The sequence below is a fragment of the Neomonachus schauinslandi genome, chromosome X, assembly GCF_002201575.2.
Source record: "Neomonachus schauinslandi chromosome X, ASM220157v2, whole genome shotgun sequence".
NCBI classification, from domain to species: Eukaryota; Metazoa; Chordata; class Mammalia; order Carnivora; family Phocidae; genus Neomonachus; species Neomonachus schauinslandi.
The window spans coordinates 8,594,128-8,608,205 of record NC_058419.1 but is presented as its reverse complement, the minus strand read 5'-3'; the positions used below and the strand labels follow the sequence as shown (position 1 = coordinate 8,608,205).

Below are 14,078 nucleotides of genomic sequence, written 5' to 3'. Positions count from 1 at the left end.
TTAAGGTTGAATGATATCCCATTGTATGTATATACCACATTTTGTTTATCCATTCATCTACAGAGGGACACCTGGGTTCCTTCTACCTTTTGACTATCGTGAATAATTCTGCTATGAACATGGGTATACAAATATCTGTTTGAGTTGCTGCTTTCTTTTTGTGGGGAGGGGGGAGATGTACTTCCCTGAGTGGCTTTTGCATGGCTTTTACCACTGCCTGGAAAAGGGAGGAGACAAATTATTAATGTCAAGAATGAAAGGGGCCGACACTACTGATTACTTAAACAGTAAAAGAAAAATAAATAGTAGGGACAAATCTTTGCCCACAAATTTGACAACCAGATGAAATGGACCAATTCTTTGAAAGACACAAACTATAGAGTCTCACAAAAGGAGAAACAGATAATCTGAAAGGCCTATATCTGTTAAAGAAATTGAATCAATAATTAATAACCATCCTAAAAAGAAAGAAGCAGGCTTAGATGGTTTCACTGGTGAATTCTAACAAATATTTAAGGAAGAAATTATCAACTCTCTCCAATCTGTTCTGAAAAAATAGAAGCAGAAGGAACACTTCCCAACTCATTCTATAAAGCCGACATTACCCTAATACTAAAAAAAGATAAAAACATTACGAGAAAGAAAAACAATAGGCCAATGTCTCTCATAAACATAAATGCAAAAATCTTCAACAGAATATTAGCAAATTGAATCCAACAACATATATAAAGAATTATACACTATGACTAAATGGGATTTATCCCAGGTATCCCAGCTGGTTCAACATTCCAAAATCAATTAATGTAATTCTTTACATCAACATGTTAAATTTAAAAAGTTATATGATCGTATCCATAAATGCATAAAAATATTTACAAAAATCCAACACCCATTGGGATAAAAATTCTCAGCCAACTTAAAGGAGAAATCCCTCAATTTCATGAAAAGCACCTACAAAAAACTTACAGGTAACATCGTACTTAATGATAAGAAACTTGGTGCTTTCCTCCTAATTTTGGGAACAAGGTAAGCATGTTCTCTCTGCTCCTATTCAATATTGTACTGGAAATCTTAACTAATGCAATAAGATAAAGAAGGGAAATAAATGATATATAAATTGGAAAGGAAGAAATAAACTTTGTTCACAGACTACATGATCGTCTCTGTAAAAAAATTCCCAAAGAATTAGCAATAATGAAAAAAGGGGACTCATAAGCAGTTATAGCAAGGTTGCAGGATACAGGTTAATATACATAAATCAATTGCTTTTCTATATACCAGCAATGAACAATTGAATTTGAAACTTAAAACATAACACCATTTACATTAGTATAAAAAAAGGAAATACTTAGGTATAAATCTAACAAAATATGTACAAGATCTATATGAGAAAAACTACAAATCTCTGATGAAAGAAAATAAAGATTTATATAATGGGAAGATATGCCATGTCCACAGATAGGGAGATTCAATATTATTAACATGTTGGTTCTTCCTAATTGATCTACAGATTTTGTGGATTAATGCAATCCCAGAAATAATCCCAGCAATTTACTTGTGGATACTGACTGATTCTAAAGTTTCTATGGAAAAGCAAAAGACTCAGAATAGCCCACATAATATTGAAAAAGATCAAAGTCGGGGGACCAACAATCTGACTTCGAGGCTCATTTTTTAATTTTTTATTGAAGTATAATTAACAGAGTATTATATTAGTTTTGGGTGTACAATATAATGATTCAACAATTCTATACATTTCTTGGTGCTCATCTTGATGAGTGTATTTTATATATTTCACTATCCCTTTACCCACCTCTCCTCTGGCAACCACCAGTTTGTTCTCTATTTAAAAGTCTGTTTTTCTCTACTTGACTAACATAACATAATAATAATTTTTAAAAAGTAATACCAAAAATAAATAAAATAAAAAAAATAAAAGTCTGTTTTTTTGGTTTGTCTGTTTTTTGTTAGCTTTCTTTCTTTCTTTCTTTTCTTTTTAACAAGAGAACAAATCACCTTTATTTACTTTTAAGTTTTAATCCTCGAGGGATATAGCATCATGCAGATTCTGTGGCCAATGGCTTTAGCAGGAAGGCTGCTTCGAACTTGGCACGAACCATGCCACTGTTTCCATGAGCATGAGTTACTTTTCCCTAGATTACTCTGGTTTTGTTCAGTTTGCCACCAGGAGTCACTGTGTTGTTCTTTGCTTTGTATGCATAAGCACATCTCTGGCCTATATAGAATTAAGTCTTATCTCGAGCATAAACACCTTCCATTTTAAGAAGGGCTGTGTGCTGCCTCTGGTTCCGGAGACCCCACTCATAGCCTGCAAAAATGGCCTTGGACCAGAGCCTTCCAGACATATTTGTCATTTTAGAAGTCCCGCTCTGAGCAGGCCTCCACAGGTTCCAAGACAGTGGAAAGAGAGGTTTTGTTTCTTTAATTCCACATATGAGTGAAGTCATATGGTATTTGTCTTTCTCTGACTTATTTTGCTTAGCATAATTCCCTCTAGTTCCATCTACATCATTGCAATGTCAAGATTTCATTTTTTATGACTAATATTCCGTCTTATATATATGTATATGAACACACACACACACCCCCCACATCTTCTTTATCCATTCATCTATGAATGGACACTTGGGTTTTTTCCATATCTTGGATATTGTAAATAATGCTGCAATAAATATAAGGGTGAATATATCTTTTTTAATTAGTGTTTTTGTTTTATTTGGGTAAATATCCAGTAGCAGAATTACTGATTCATATGGTAAATTTTTAATTTTTTGAGGAACCTCTATACTGTTTTCCACAGTGGCTACACCAATTTGCATTCCTACCAACAGTGCGTGAGGGTTCCTATTACTCTGCATCCTTGGCAACACTTGTTATTTCTTGTGTTTTCAATTTTAGCCATTCTGACTAATATAAAGTAATATCTCATTGTGGGTTTAATTTGCATTTCCATGATGATGAGTGATATTGAGCATCTTTTCATGTGTCTGTTGGCCATCTGGATGTCTTCTTTGGAAAAATGTCTATTCAGGTCAGGACTTATTTTAAAGCTACAGTAATTAAGATAGTGTGGTATTGGTGAAATGATAGAGAATTAGATCAGTGGAACAGAATAGAGAGCCCAGAAATAGATCCAAACAAATATAGCCAATTGATCTTTGACAAAGAAACAATGTCAACACAATGGAGGAAAAAAGTCTTTTCAACAAATGGTGCTGGAACAACTGGACATCACATGTAAAAAAATTAATGAGTCTAGACACAGACATTATACCTCTTATACCTTTCACAAGAATTAACACAAAATGGATCATAGGCCTAAATATAAAACACAAAAGTATAAAACTTCTAGAAGACAGCACTGGAGAAATTCCAGGTGAACTTGGGTTTGGCAATGAATTTTTAGATGTAACTCCAAAAGCAGGATCCATAAAAGAAAAATAATAATAATTTGGACTTCATTAAAACTAAAATCTCCTGCTCTGGGAAACACAATGTTAGCTGAATGAAAAAAAAATCCACAGATTGGGATAAAATATTTTCAAAACACATAACTAATAAAAGATGTGTATCAAAATATTTAAAGAACTCCTAAAATCAGTATGGAAACAAACAACCCAACTAAAATGTGGGCAAAATATCTAAACAGACACCTCAGAGTGCCTGGGTGGCTCAGTCGTTAAGCGTCTGCCTTCGGCTCAGGTCATGATCCCAGGGTCCTGGGATCGGGCCCCGCATCAGGCTCCCTGTTTCGCGGGAAGCCTGCTTCTCCCTCTCCCACTCCCCCTGCTTGTGTTCCCTCTCTCGCTGTGTCTCTCTCTGTCAAATAAATAAATAAAATCTTAAGAAAAAAACAATAAACAGACACCTCAACAAAGAGATACACATTTGGCAAATAAGCTGTGTGAAGATGCTCAACACCATATGTTAGGGATTTGTGAGTTAAAGCAATGAGATACCACTACATACCTATTAGAATGGCTAAAATCCAAAACACTGACAACACAAATGCTGACAAGGATGTGGAACAGCAGGGGCTCTTTCTCTGTTGGGGGGAATGCAAAACGGTACAGTCACTTTGGAAGACAGCTTGGCAGTTTCTTAACAAAACTAAGCATACTCTTACCATGTAACATTTGTACATCTTATGTATTTACCTCAATTGACTTGATAACTTACATGCACACAAAAAACTGTACACAACCATTGATAGCAGCCTTATCCATAACTGCCCCCAAACTGGCAGCAACCAAGATGTTCTTCAATAGGTGAATGGCTAAACAAACTTTGGTATACATCTATACAATAGAATATTACTCAGCAATAAAATGAAATGAGCTATAAAGCCACAAAAAGAAATAGAGGAGCATTAAAATCATATTGCTAAGTGGAAAAAAGCCAGTCTTTAAAAGGTACTATATTATTCCTACTATATGACATTTTGCAATGGCAAAACTATATAGACAGTAAAAAGATCAGTGATTGCCAAGGGTTGAGGGGTGAGAGGCAAAGGGATGAATAGGTGGAGCACAGGGATTTTTACAAAAGTGAAACTATTTTGTATGATACTATAATGGTGGCAACATGACATTATGAGTTTGTCAAAACCCACAGAACTGTACACCAAGTGTGAACCTAATATAAAATAAAATAGATAAAAGTCCATTGACCATCACTATAATTACCCTGGATTGCATTTCCATTTTCATAAGACAGAGTTCCATAAGTAAACTCAGTCAATATGTATAGCTATATTTAAGATGCTTGTTACAGCTGAATCAATTTCTTAAAGTGTTTTACCAGTTTTCAAACCAGTGACCAGTGTTACATCTTAGACTCTCATAGTAGATTTTACATTTGTCAGTCTAGCTCTTCCCTAATCCTGGCAAGTCAACTCACAAGAGTATATGTTGGTCATAAGAAAGAGAAGTCATGAGGATACAGATAGATTAGCAAAAGGCATCACTCTCAGGAAACAAAGTAGTAGCTATTTGTCACTTCTTGGCTGCTCAGCATTCTAGCCCATTTGAACATTTAGCTGTATCAAGACACTGAATACTTCTCTTCTCTTCTCTTCTCTGTAAATGAATCAGTAAAAAACTCCATAACTTAGTATACACATAAAATAGCAGACCCTTACTGTATTTATCAGTTGTTTGTCCATTTCATTGCTGAGTTGTATTCCACTGTATGAGTGTAACACAGTTCCTTTATCCTTTCACCAGCTGATGGGCATTTAGGTTGTTTTCAGTTTGGAGATATTTTGAATAATGCTGATATAAATAATTGCATACAAGTCTTTGTTGATGAATCTTGAAAGGGTTATGCTAAGTGGAAAAAACTCAGATACAAAAGACTATATACTATATAATTTTATTTTTATGATATTATAGAAGAGGCAAAATCCCAGTGACAAAAATCTGACCAGTAGACAGGAGATAAACTTAAAATAGCACAAGAAAATTTGGGGGGTTATGCAAATGTCCTATATCTTGATTTTGGTGGTAGTTACATAATTATATTAATTTATCAAAGCTCATCAAATTGTACACTTAAAATTGGTGAAACTTATTGTATGTAAGTTATACCTTAGTAAAGCCAACTAAAAGAAGAAAAAAACAATAATGCTCAAGGACAGTACAGTCTCAACCTATCAACTGAAGGATAGCCTCTGCCACACTGACACTAGTTCATTATATTATACAGAGAAGTGTTAGTTCATTCTCTTCATCCCTTAGTACCTTCTTCCCTTTCAGATTTTTTTAGCTGATTGGGAGTGGAAAATAATGTGATTGCTGAGCCATACACTTCTTTATAGCCTTTCCCTGAACTACAGAAAGATACAACTGAAGCCTTCAAAATAATGTTTATAATGACTACATTCTAAGTCAAGGATGATTCTAATTCACAGTCTCCATCTGGCAGGACTGAAGGGGATGGTTTTATACTCTCAATTGTGTAGTGTTTATGGTTGTAGCCATGGTGCCTATCATAGTGCCTGGCATAGTAAACATTCCATAAATATTTATTGTCTGAAAAAAATACAGTTAAATGGTTCATTCTGTTTTAAGTGTTCTATTGAAAAACTATCTAAGCTTGAAGAGAAAACCTCCTTAACTACAATACAATCTATAATCACAGACTTTAGAAATCGTAGTACACAGTGCAGTTCTTTAGCCAGATATCCCCATCAGGATCAAGCCACTCTGTCCCCCATTTGCAGGAGTGGGGGTACTAATGGCTCATAGCTGAGTCCCCCTCTGAGACTTGACCTAAAGAAGCCACCTTGCCCAAAATTATGGCCCCTCCTTGGCAGCAGCCTGCACCTAATGACTGGTTAGTGTAGGGGGGACAAAGACCTGACCCCCTTGCCTCAATTCAGGACAATTCTGAGGGACAATTCTAGCTCTAGATAGTCCTGTTAGATAGCCTAAAGCCTGACTGCAGTCATATCAAGGTTTATATTCCCCTCTGCACATCTGGCTTCTCACTCTCTTAAAGATGCTACTCCTGGGATCATTCTCCAATAAACCTCCTGTACGCAACTATTTGTTTTCTTGGGAAACCTGACCCAAGACAATTCACATTAGTAATAATCCTAAGAAGTAGTATTAAATATGGTATCTTAAAGCTAAATCTCTCACTGGCCAGACAGATAGGAGGACTTCATCTGTAGTGGTAAGTAGAGTACTAATAGCCATTGGTATAATGTAGCAGTACAATTGTTAACACAGTCACTGCTGGTGAACTGGAATGGAATATGGAATGGAGAGGAATACTACAGTGTGCACAATATCTCAGACATTTGAATGACTTGAGTTGAGTAGTAATTATAGGGAATATGGAATTGGATGACTTTTGTGGGTATTATTGATGCACTGGAGAGAACAATAAAAGGATGAGGCTGATAAATCACCAATTTAAGGCAAAACGTGAAAGTCAGAGGGCTTCCAAGGCAGCATATAAAGAAACTCATTGTCTGCAGCTGGAGGGCAGACTTAATTATAAAAGTGGAGGAGCTCGAGAAGCTGAAATTCTCGATACTGTATCAAAGACAGGACAATCATAAGGGAGAAAAGGGACTCTGAATCTTGGGATAAGGACATATGCATCAATATACTTGAAATTCTTGAATCCCCAGATTCCCTTGAACCCACTGGGACTGCAAAAGGAGTCCACTGCTCTCTGTTAAAGTAGCATTTACACTTATTCAGCCATAAAGAATGAAATCTTGCCATTTGTATCATGGATGGAGCTAGAGGGTATTATGCTAAGTGAAATAAGTCATACAGAGAAAGACAAATACCATATGATTTCAGTTATATGTGGAATCTTAAAACAAAACAAAACAAAATAAATGAACAAAACAGAAACAGATTCACAGATACAGAGAATAAACTGGTGGTTGCCAGAGGGAGGGGGGCTCAGGAACAAGTGAAATACATGAAGGGTATTACAAGGTACAAATTTCTAGTTATAAAATAAGTCATAATGATATAAAGTACAGCATAGGGAATATAATCAATAATATAATAATTTTGTATGGTGACAGACAGTAATGACCTACCATGGTGATCATTTCCTAATCTACAAAAATATTGAATCACTATCTTGCATACCTAAAATATTGTATGTCAATTATAATTCAATAAAAAAGTAAAGTAGTATTCACCCATTGCTTAAAGACAATGCACAAGCCACTTGCCTTGCAAGACAATCCCCACCTCCCTTCCTGGCCAACAGACAAATAACTAAGGTGAAGTCATAACATAATCTAGCCGCGGAAAGTACTGGCCTGGCCAAAAGAAGGAAAAGTAACTATACACTGAATGAACTAGAAGATCTAATCTAGCAGGAAGGTATATATGGGGCTAGACCCTGAAGATACTGAATCAAGGGGAACAACACAGTTGGAAGTGGTGAGTTTATCAATATGGGAGAAATTCCCCATTATTAAGGGTTTAATAATCTAGCAAAAGCACGGGAGAGTGATGACATGCTACTAGAATGGCTTCTGGAAACATGGAAAAAGTGCCCACTCCAACTGAAAAATACATGTCAGGATTGCCATGGAAGATGGTAGGGGAAGGAATCAAAAAGCTCTGAGAAGTGGGCATGCTAGAGTAGATTTACAATATAAGACCAGAATACTCAACAACTCATCATATTCTGCAGAAAGTCCAGAGGATAATCTATCTACCAAAACAATATGGAATGCACTGGCAACAAAGGAACTAGCAGTTTTGAGAAACTCAAAGGGTTACTACATTAGTTTCATTTTTCTCTGTAACAAATTACCATAAACTGAGTGCTTGCAATACACATTTATTCTACCACAGTTCCCACGGGTTAGGAATCAAGGCATGGTTCAACTGGGTCTAATGCTTTAGGATCTCTCACAGGGTACAATCCTTCCTAGGGCTCAAGATTTTCTCCAAGCTTGCATTTTTCTTTGGAAGATTTTCTTCTAAGTTTGCATGGTTGTTGGAAGAACTCATCTCTTTGTAAAACAGAGATCTTCTTACTATCAACTAGAGACCATCCTGAGGTCATAGAGGCTGCCTCTCCATATAAAGCTTAAAATCGGTTTGTTGATATCCATAGAATAACTTGCTGGGATTTTGAGTGGGATTGCATTGACTCTACAGATCAAATTGGAAGAACTGACATCTTGATAATATTCAGTATTCCTACCCATGAATATGGTATATCTATTTAGTTCATCAGAGTTTTGCAGTTTTCCTCCTTTAAATCTAGTACACACTTGGTTAGATTTATATTTAGGTATTTCATTCATTTGGGTGTTAATGTAAATAGCATTGTCTTTTTAATTTTAAGCTCCACTTGTACATTGTTGGCTTATAGGAAAGCAATTGACTTGTATATTAATCTTGTATCCTGCAACCTTGCAGCAATTGCTTATTAATTACATGAGCTTTTTGTCAATTCTTTCAGATTTTCTACATAATCATATCATCTTCCAACAAAGACAGTTTTAGGTCTTCTTTCCATAGATAGATAGATAGATAGATAGATAGATAGATAGATAGATAGATAGATAGATAGATCGATCTTTTATTTCCTTTCTTGCCTTATTGCATTAGCAAGGACTTCAGTATGATGTTGAAAAGGAGTGGTAAGTGGGTACACCCTTGCTTTGTACCTATCTTAGTGGGAAAACTTCCAGTTTCCCACCATTGATTATGATGTTAGCTGTAGGTTTTTTATAGATATTCTTTATCAAGTTTAGAAAGTTCCCCTCTGTTCCTAATTTTCTGAGAGTTTTTATCCTGAATGAGTGTTGGATTTTGTCAAATAATATATTGATATAATCATGTAATTTTTCTTTCTTAGCCTGTTGATGTGATGGATTACATTAATTGATTTTTAACATCTGAAACAGCCTTGCACACCTGGGATAAATCTCATTTTGTCATGTTATATAATTCTTTTTATATACTTTAAAAAATTTGATTTGCTAATGTTTTGTTGAGGATTTTTGAATCTATGTTCATGGGAGGTACTAGTCTGTAGTTTTCTTTTCTTGTAATGTCTCTGTACGGTTTTGGAATTAGAGTATCATTGGCCTCATAGAATGAGTTAAGAAGTATTCTCTTTGTTTCCATCCTCTGAAAGAGACTATAGATAAGTGGTATAATTTCTTCCTTAACTGTCTTACGATTCACCAGTAAGACTATCTGGGTGCAGTGCTTTCACTTTTGGAAGGTTGTTAATTATTGATTCCATTTCTTTAATAGATATAGGCCTATTCAGATTGTTTATTTCTTCCACTATGAGTTTTCACAGATTGTAATTCAAGGAATTGGTCCATTTCATCTGGTTATCAAATTTGTGAGCACTGAGTTGTTCACAGTATTCCTTTATTATCCTTTTAATTTCCATGGTTTCTAGAGTGATGTCTTCTCTTTCATTTCTGATATTAGTAACCTGTATTATCTTTTTTTTGGTAGTTAGTCTGGCTAGAGGCTTATCGATTTTATTGATATTTACAAAGATCCAGCATTTGGTTTCATTGATTTTCTCTATTAATTGCCTGTTTCCAATTTTATTGATTGTTGTTCTAATTCTTTTTTTTTTAACTGAACACTCCAGAGTCTCTCCTTTCTTCAGCAAGAGACAGAAGTTAAACTGAGATTCATAAATGATTAAACACAACAGTAAAATCTGCAGTGCCTTTTTCATAAGCCTAGCAGATGCTTTGCTGAAATATTCTTGTTTCTATGGCCTGCTGAGATAAAAGATTCTAGATCCTGTAATCAATGCAATGAGGAAAATAGCCACAGCAACTCAAAAAGTTGTTGTTTAACATAGAATACATATAAAGCACAAGACATAGTGCCAGATATATATAGGAACTCAAATAGTTGTCATTAACTTCAAATTGACATTTTGGTAGAGGAATACTTCAGACCAGGCTCCTAATGAGTTCAGAGACAAGAAATCAGTTACATAAACAAAATCACTCTGTTCTTCAATTTTCTTGTGCTTTTTGGCATAATAAAGGGGTTTTAAATTTTTCATTATTGTAATATTTTCACTACCTTGTCTATCTATACTTAATCTCATATTGTACTTATGATAGTTTCAAGAAATGCCTAATAAGAACATGAGATTTTAATCATAAAACTTCTAGTTGTGTGTGTATTTTATATAATTGTCATTTACTCTTGGATCTGCAGAGCTTTTATTTCTTTTCTTTTCTTTTGCTTACTTTGAATTTAATTTGCTCTTTTTCTAGTTTCCTAAAGTGGAAATTTAGATTAATGATTTTAGATCTTTCTTCTTTTTAATATATGCAGTCAATGCTATAAATTTCCCTCTAAGATGCTCTCACTGCATCACAAAAATTTTGATAAATTGTGCCTTCATTCTAGGGGTGCCTGGGTGGCACAGTCAGTTGAGTGTCCAACTCTTGGTTTTGGCTCAGGTCATGATCTCAGGGTTGTGGGATTGATCCCCACCTCAGGCTCTGTGGGGAGTCTGCTTGAGAGTCTCTCCTCTTCTCCCTCTGCGCCTCCCCCACACTCTCTCTTGAATAAGTGAATAAATCTTAAAAAAAATTGTGTCTTCACTTTAATTTAGTTCAAAATATTTTAAATTTTTTCTTTAGATTTCTTTGACCTAGGTGGTATTTAGATGTCTTTGATTAATCTCCACATATTTGGGGATTTTCCAGTTGTTCTCTTGTTATTGATTTCTAGTTTAATTCCATTGTGCTCAGAGAGCAGACACTGTATAATTTCTATTCTTTTCAATTTATTAGGATATATGTTATGGCCCGTGGAATGACTTTTCAAAGGTGCAGCTGAAACTAGAGCTTGGAGAGGACACTCTAAATCACTGACCATCATATGGTGCTGTGTTACCAAAAGGTAGACTTGATGAGTTTAGGAACCAGTGGGGGATAATAGGAATGGCTCTGTTAATAATTACTTCCTGGGACCCACATAAGAAATTTGTGCTGCCCATCCCTGAAATTTCTTTACTCTCGTTCTAGGGGTCTTGGTTCCTATATAAGGAATGCTTTCACCAAGGTAACAGTAACACTGCTACTAAACTTAAAACTTATGACTGCTGCACAGTTTCTTTGAGTCTTTCATTGTAAGAGAGCAACAGGTACAACAAGGACTCAGCATCATAATAGGGGTAATTGACCCTGATAATCAGTATGAGATAGGGCTACTGTTAAATAATGGGGGCAGAGAAGAATATGCTTGGCACCCAGGTAATCCAATTATGTGTCTTTTGCTGCTACTTTATCCAATTATGATAGTAAATAGACAAGTAGAACAGCCAGGATGACCCTTCAGAATAGTATTTAGTTAAGACAAGGGAATTGGACATTTTTATTCCCACGTTAACTACTCATTGCATATTTTCTGCCCTTAGGAAGGGAACATAACTGTGAACAAAGGGGTTCCCTTTAGCCAAGGGCTAGTCCCAGAGAGGGACTCACACTGAGCCTACAGCAGCAGCTAGCCATCCTGGAACCTACAAAAATGAGTGCCTTGGTCTTAGTCTGAGTCTGGTTCCCAGGGGAATCTGACCTAAAACAACATCAAGTAAGAAAAATTATGTGTGTATAAAATACATGCATATATACACACATATAAGAAGTGTATAATATATACATGTGTGATGGTTAATTTTATGTATCAACTTGTGGACCACATGGTACCTAGATATTTGGTCAAACTTTCTGAGTATTTCTGTGAGGAACTTTATCAATGAGGTTAACATTTAAATTGGGAGACTGAGTAAAGCATGTTGTCCTCCCTAATGTGACTGGTCCTCATCCAGTCAATTGAAGACCTGAACAGAACAAAAAGGCTAAGTAAGAAGGAACTTCTGCTGCCTGAGTGGTTTGAGCTGGGACATTGGCTTTTTCCTGCCTTTGAAACTGAACTGAAAAATTGTTTCCTTCCTAGGTCTCAAGCCTGCTGAGCTTTGGACAAGAATTATGCCACTGGCTCTCCTGGTTCTCATTCCTTTGGTCTCAGACTATAACTATACCACCAGCTCTCCTAGGTCTCCAGCTTGCCAACTGCATATCTTAGGGCTTCTCAACCTCTATAACCATGTGATCCAATACCTTATAATAAAATATTATACACACAGACAAAACATAAACATACACACATATCCTATTGGTTCTGTTTCTCTGAACCATGAGTAATATATATTTTAATATATATATTATATATCTATATATTTTAATATATATTACATATTTTAATATATATGTATATATGCAGGTGTGTGTGTATATATACATATGATCAATTGCTATTTGACTACTTGTGATGAATAAATATCTAAATTATAGAGAAGTTATAAATAAAATAAATATCAATATAAAATACATATAAAAACCCAATGAGGTAGTAAAATATAATTCTTTTTCCACTGGAATATTGGTCTCATTAATTTCAAAACTGAATTGTAATTCTCATAATAGCAGCTACTATTATTTAGCTGTTACCACTTCCCAAGCTTTGCAATAAATTTTTATTAAATCTTGCTTTTATGGAAATATAATATTGTTTCATTTGTAATTAACTATCCCATCATATATTTCCAGAAGATAAGGATTCTGCCATTAAAAATTACCACTATACCACTATCACCCAGAAAAAAAGTAATAATTCCTTATCATCATGAAATACCACTTGGTGTTCAAGTTGGTATTTGTTGTATTAGTTGTCTTCTATTTTTTAGTGTATTTGTTTGAATCAGGATCAACAAGTTCCATATATTCAGATGGTTTGCAAATACCTTAAATCTCTTATAATCTATAATTTGCCTTTCTATTTTTTCCCTCTTTTTTTAATGGAAAACTGGATTGGTTTCTGTGGTAGGCTGAAAAATACCTCCTCTCAAAGGTATGCACATCCTAATCTGTGGAAACCTAGAATGTAAGCTTAACTGGCAAAGGGGGGGGGGTGCGGATATTGTTAAATTAAGGATCTTGTAAAAGGGAGATTATCCTAGATTATCTGGGCAATCCCTAAATGCAATCACAAAGGTCCTTACAAGTGAGAGGCAGAGAGAGGTTTTACATACACAAAAAAAGAATCCAACATGACTCGGGACACAGAGATTGAAGTGATGTGGCCACAAACCAAGGAATGCTGGCAGCCACCAGAAGCTGGAAGAGACAAGGAACAGATTCTTTTCTAGAACCTTTGGGGAGAATATGGCCCTGCTGACACCCTGATTTCAGCCCAGTGATACTTATTTAAAACCGCTGGCCTCCAGAACTGTGAGAGAATAAATTTCTGCTTTTTTTTTTTTTTGATAGTAAGATGGATTTTATCTATAAAACATTGCAAACTCCCCGTGGAATCAGGAAACATTTTCAATTGTTATTCATAAAATTATTAATCAAAACAGCAAAAGTGGATTTACAAAGCTACATTATCAATAGCAAAACAGGAAGGAGATGAAATGTTTGGCAGATTTCTTGAAAAGTTTCAAAGGAACACACACCAGGCTAAAGGTCTACAGTTAAACTGTGCTTGCACAACAGGTTACAT

The 14,078-nt window shown here is 35.3% G+C and overlaps 1 pseudogene; it reads right to left on the bottom strand.

Moving 5' to 3' along the window:
* Positions 1 to 2,028: 2,028 nt before the first annotated feature.
* LOC110575848 lies at positions 2,029 to 2,366 on the bottom strand (annotated as a pseudogene).
* Between the last annotated feature and the right edge of the window lie 11,712 nt (positions 2,367 to 14,078).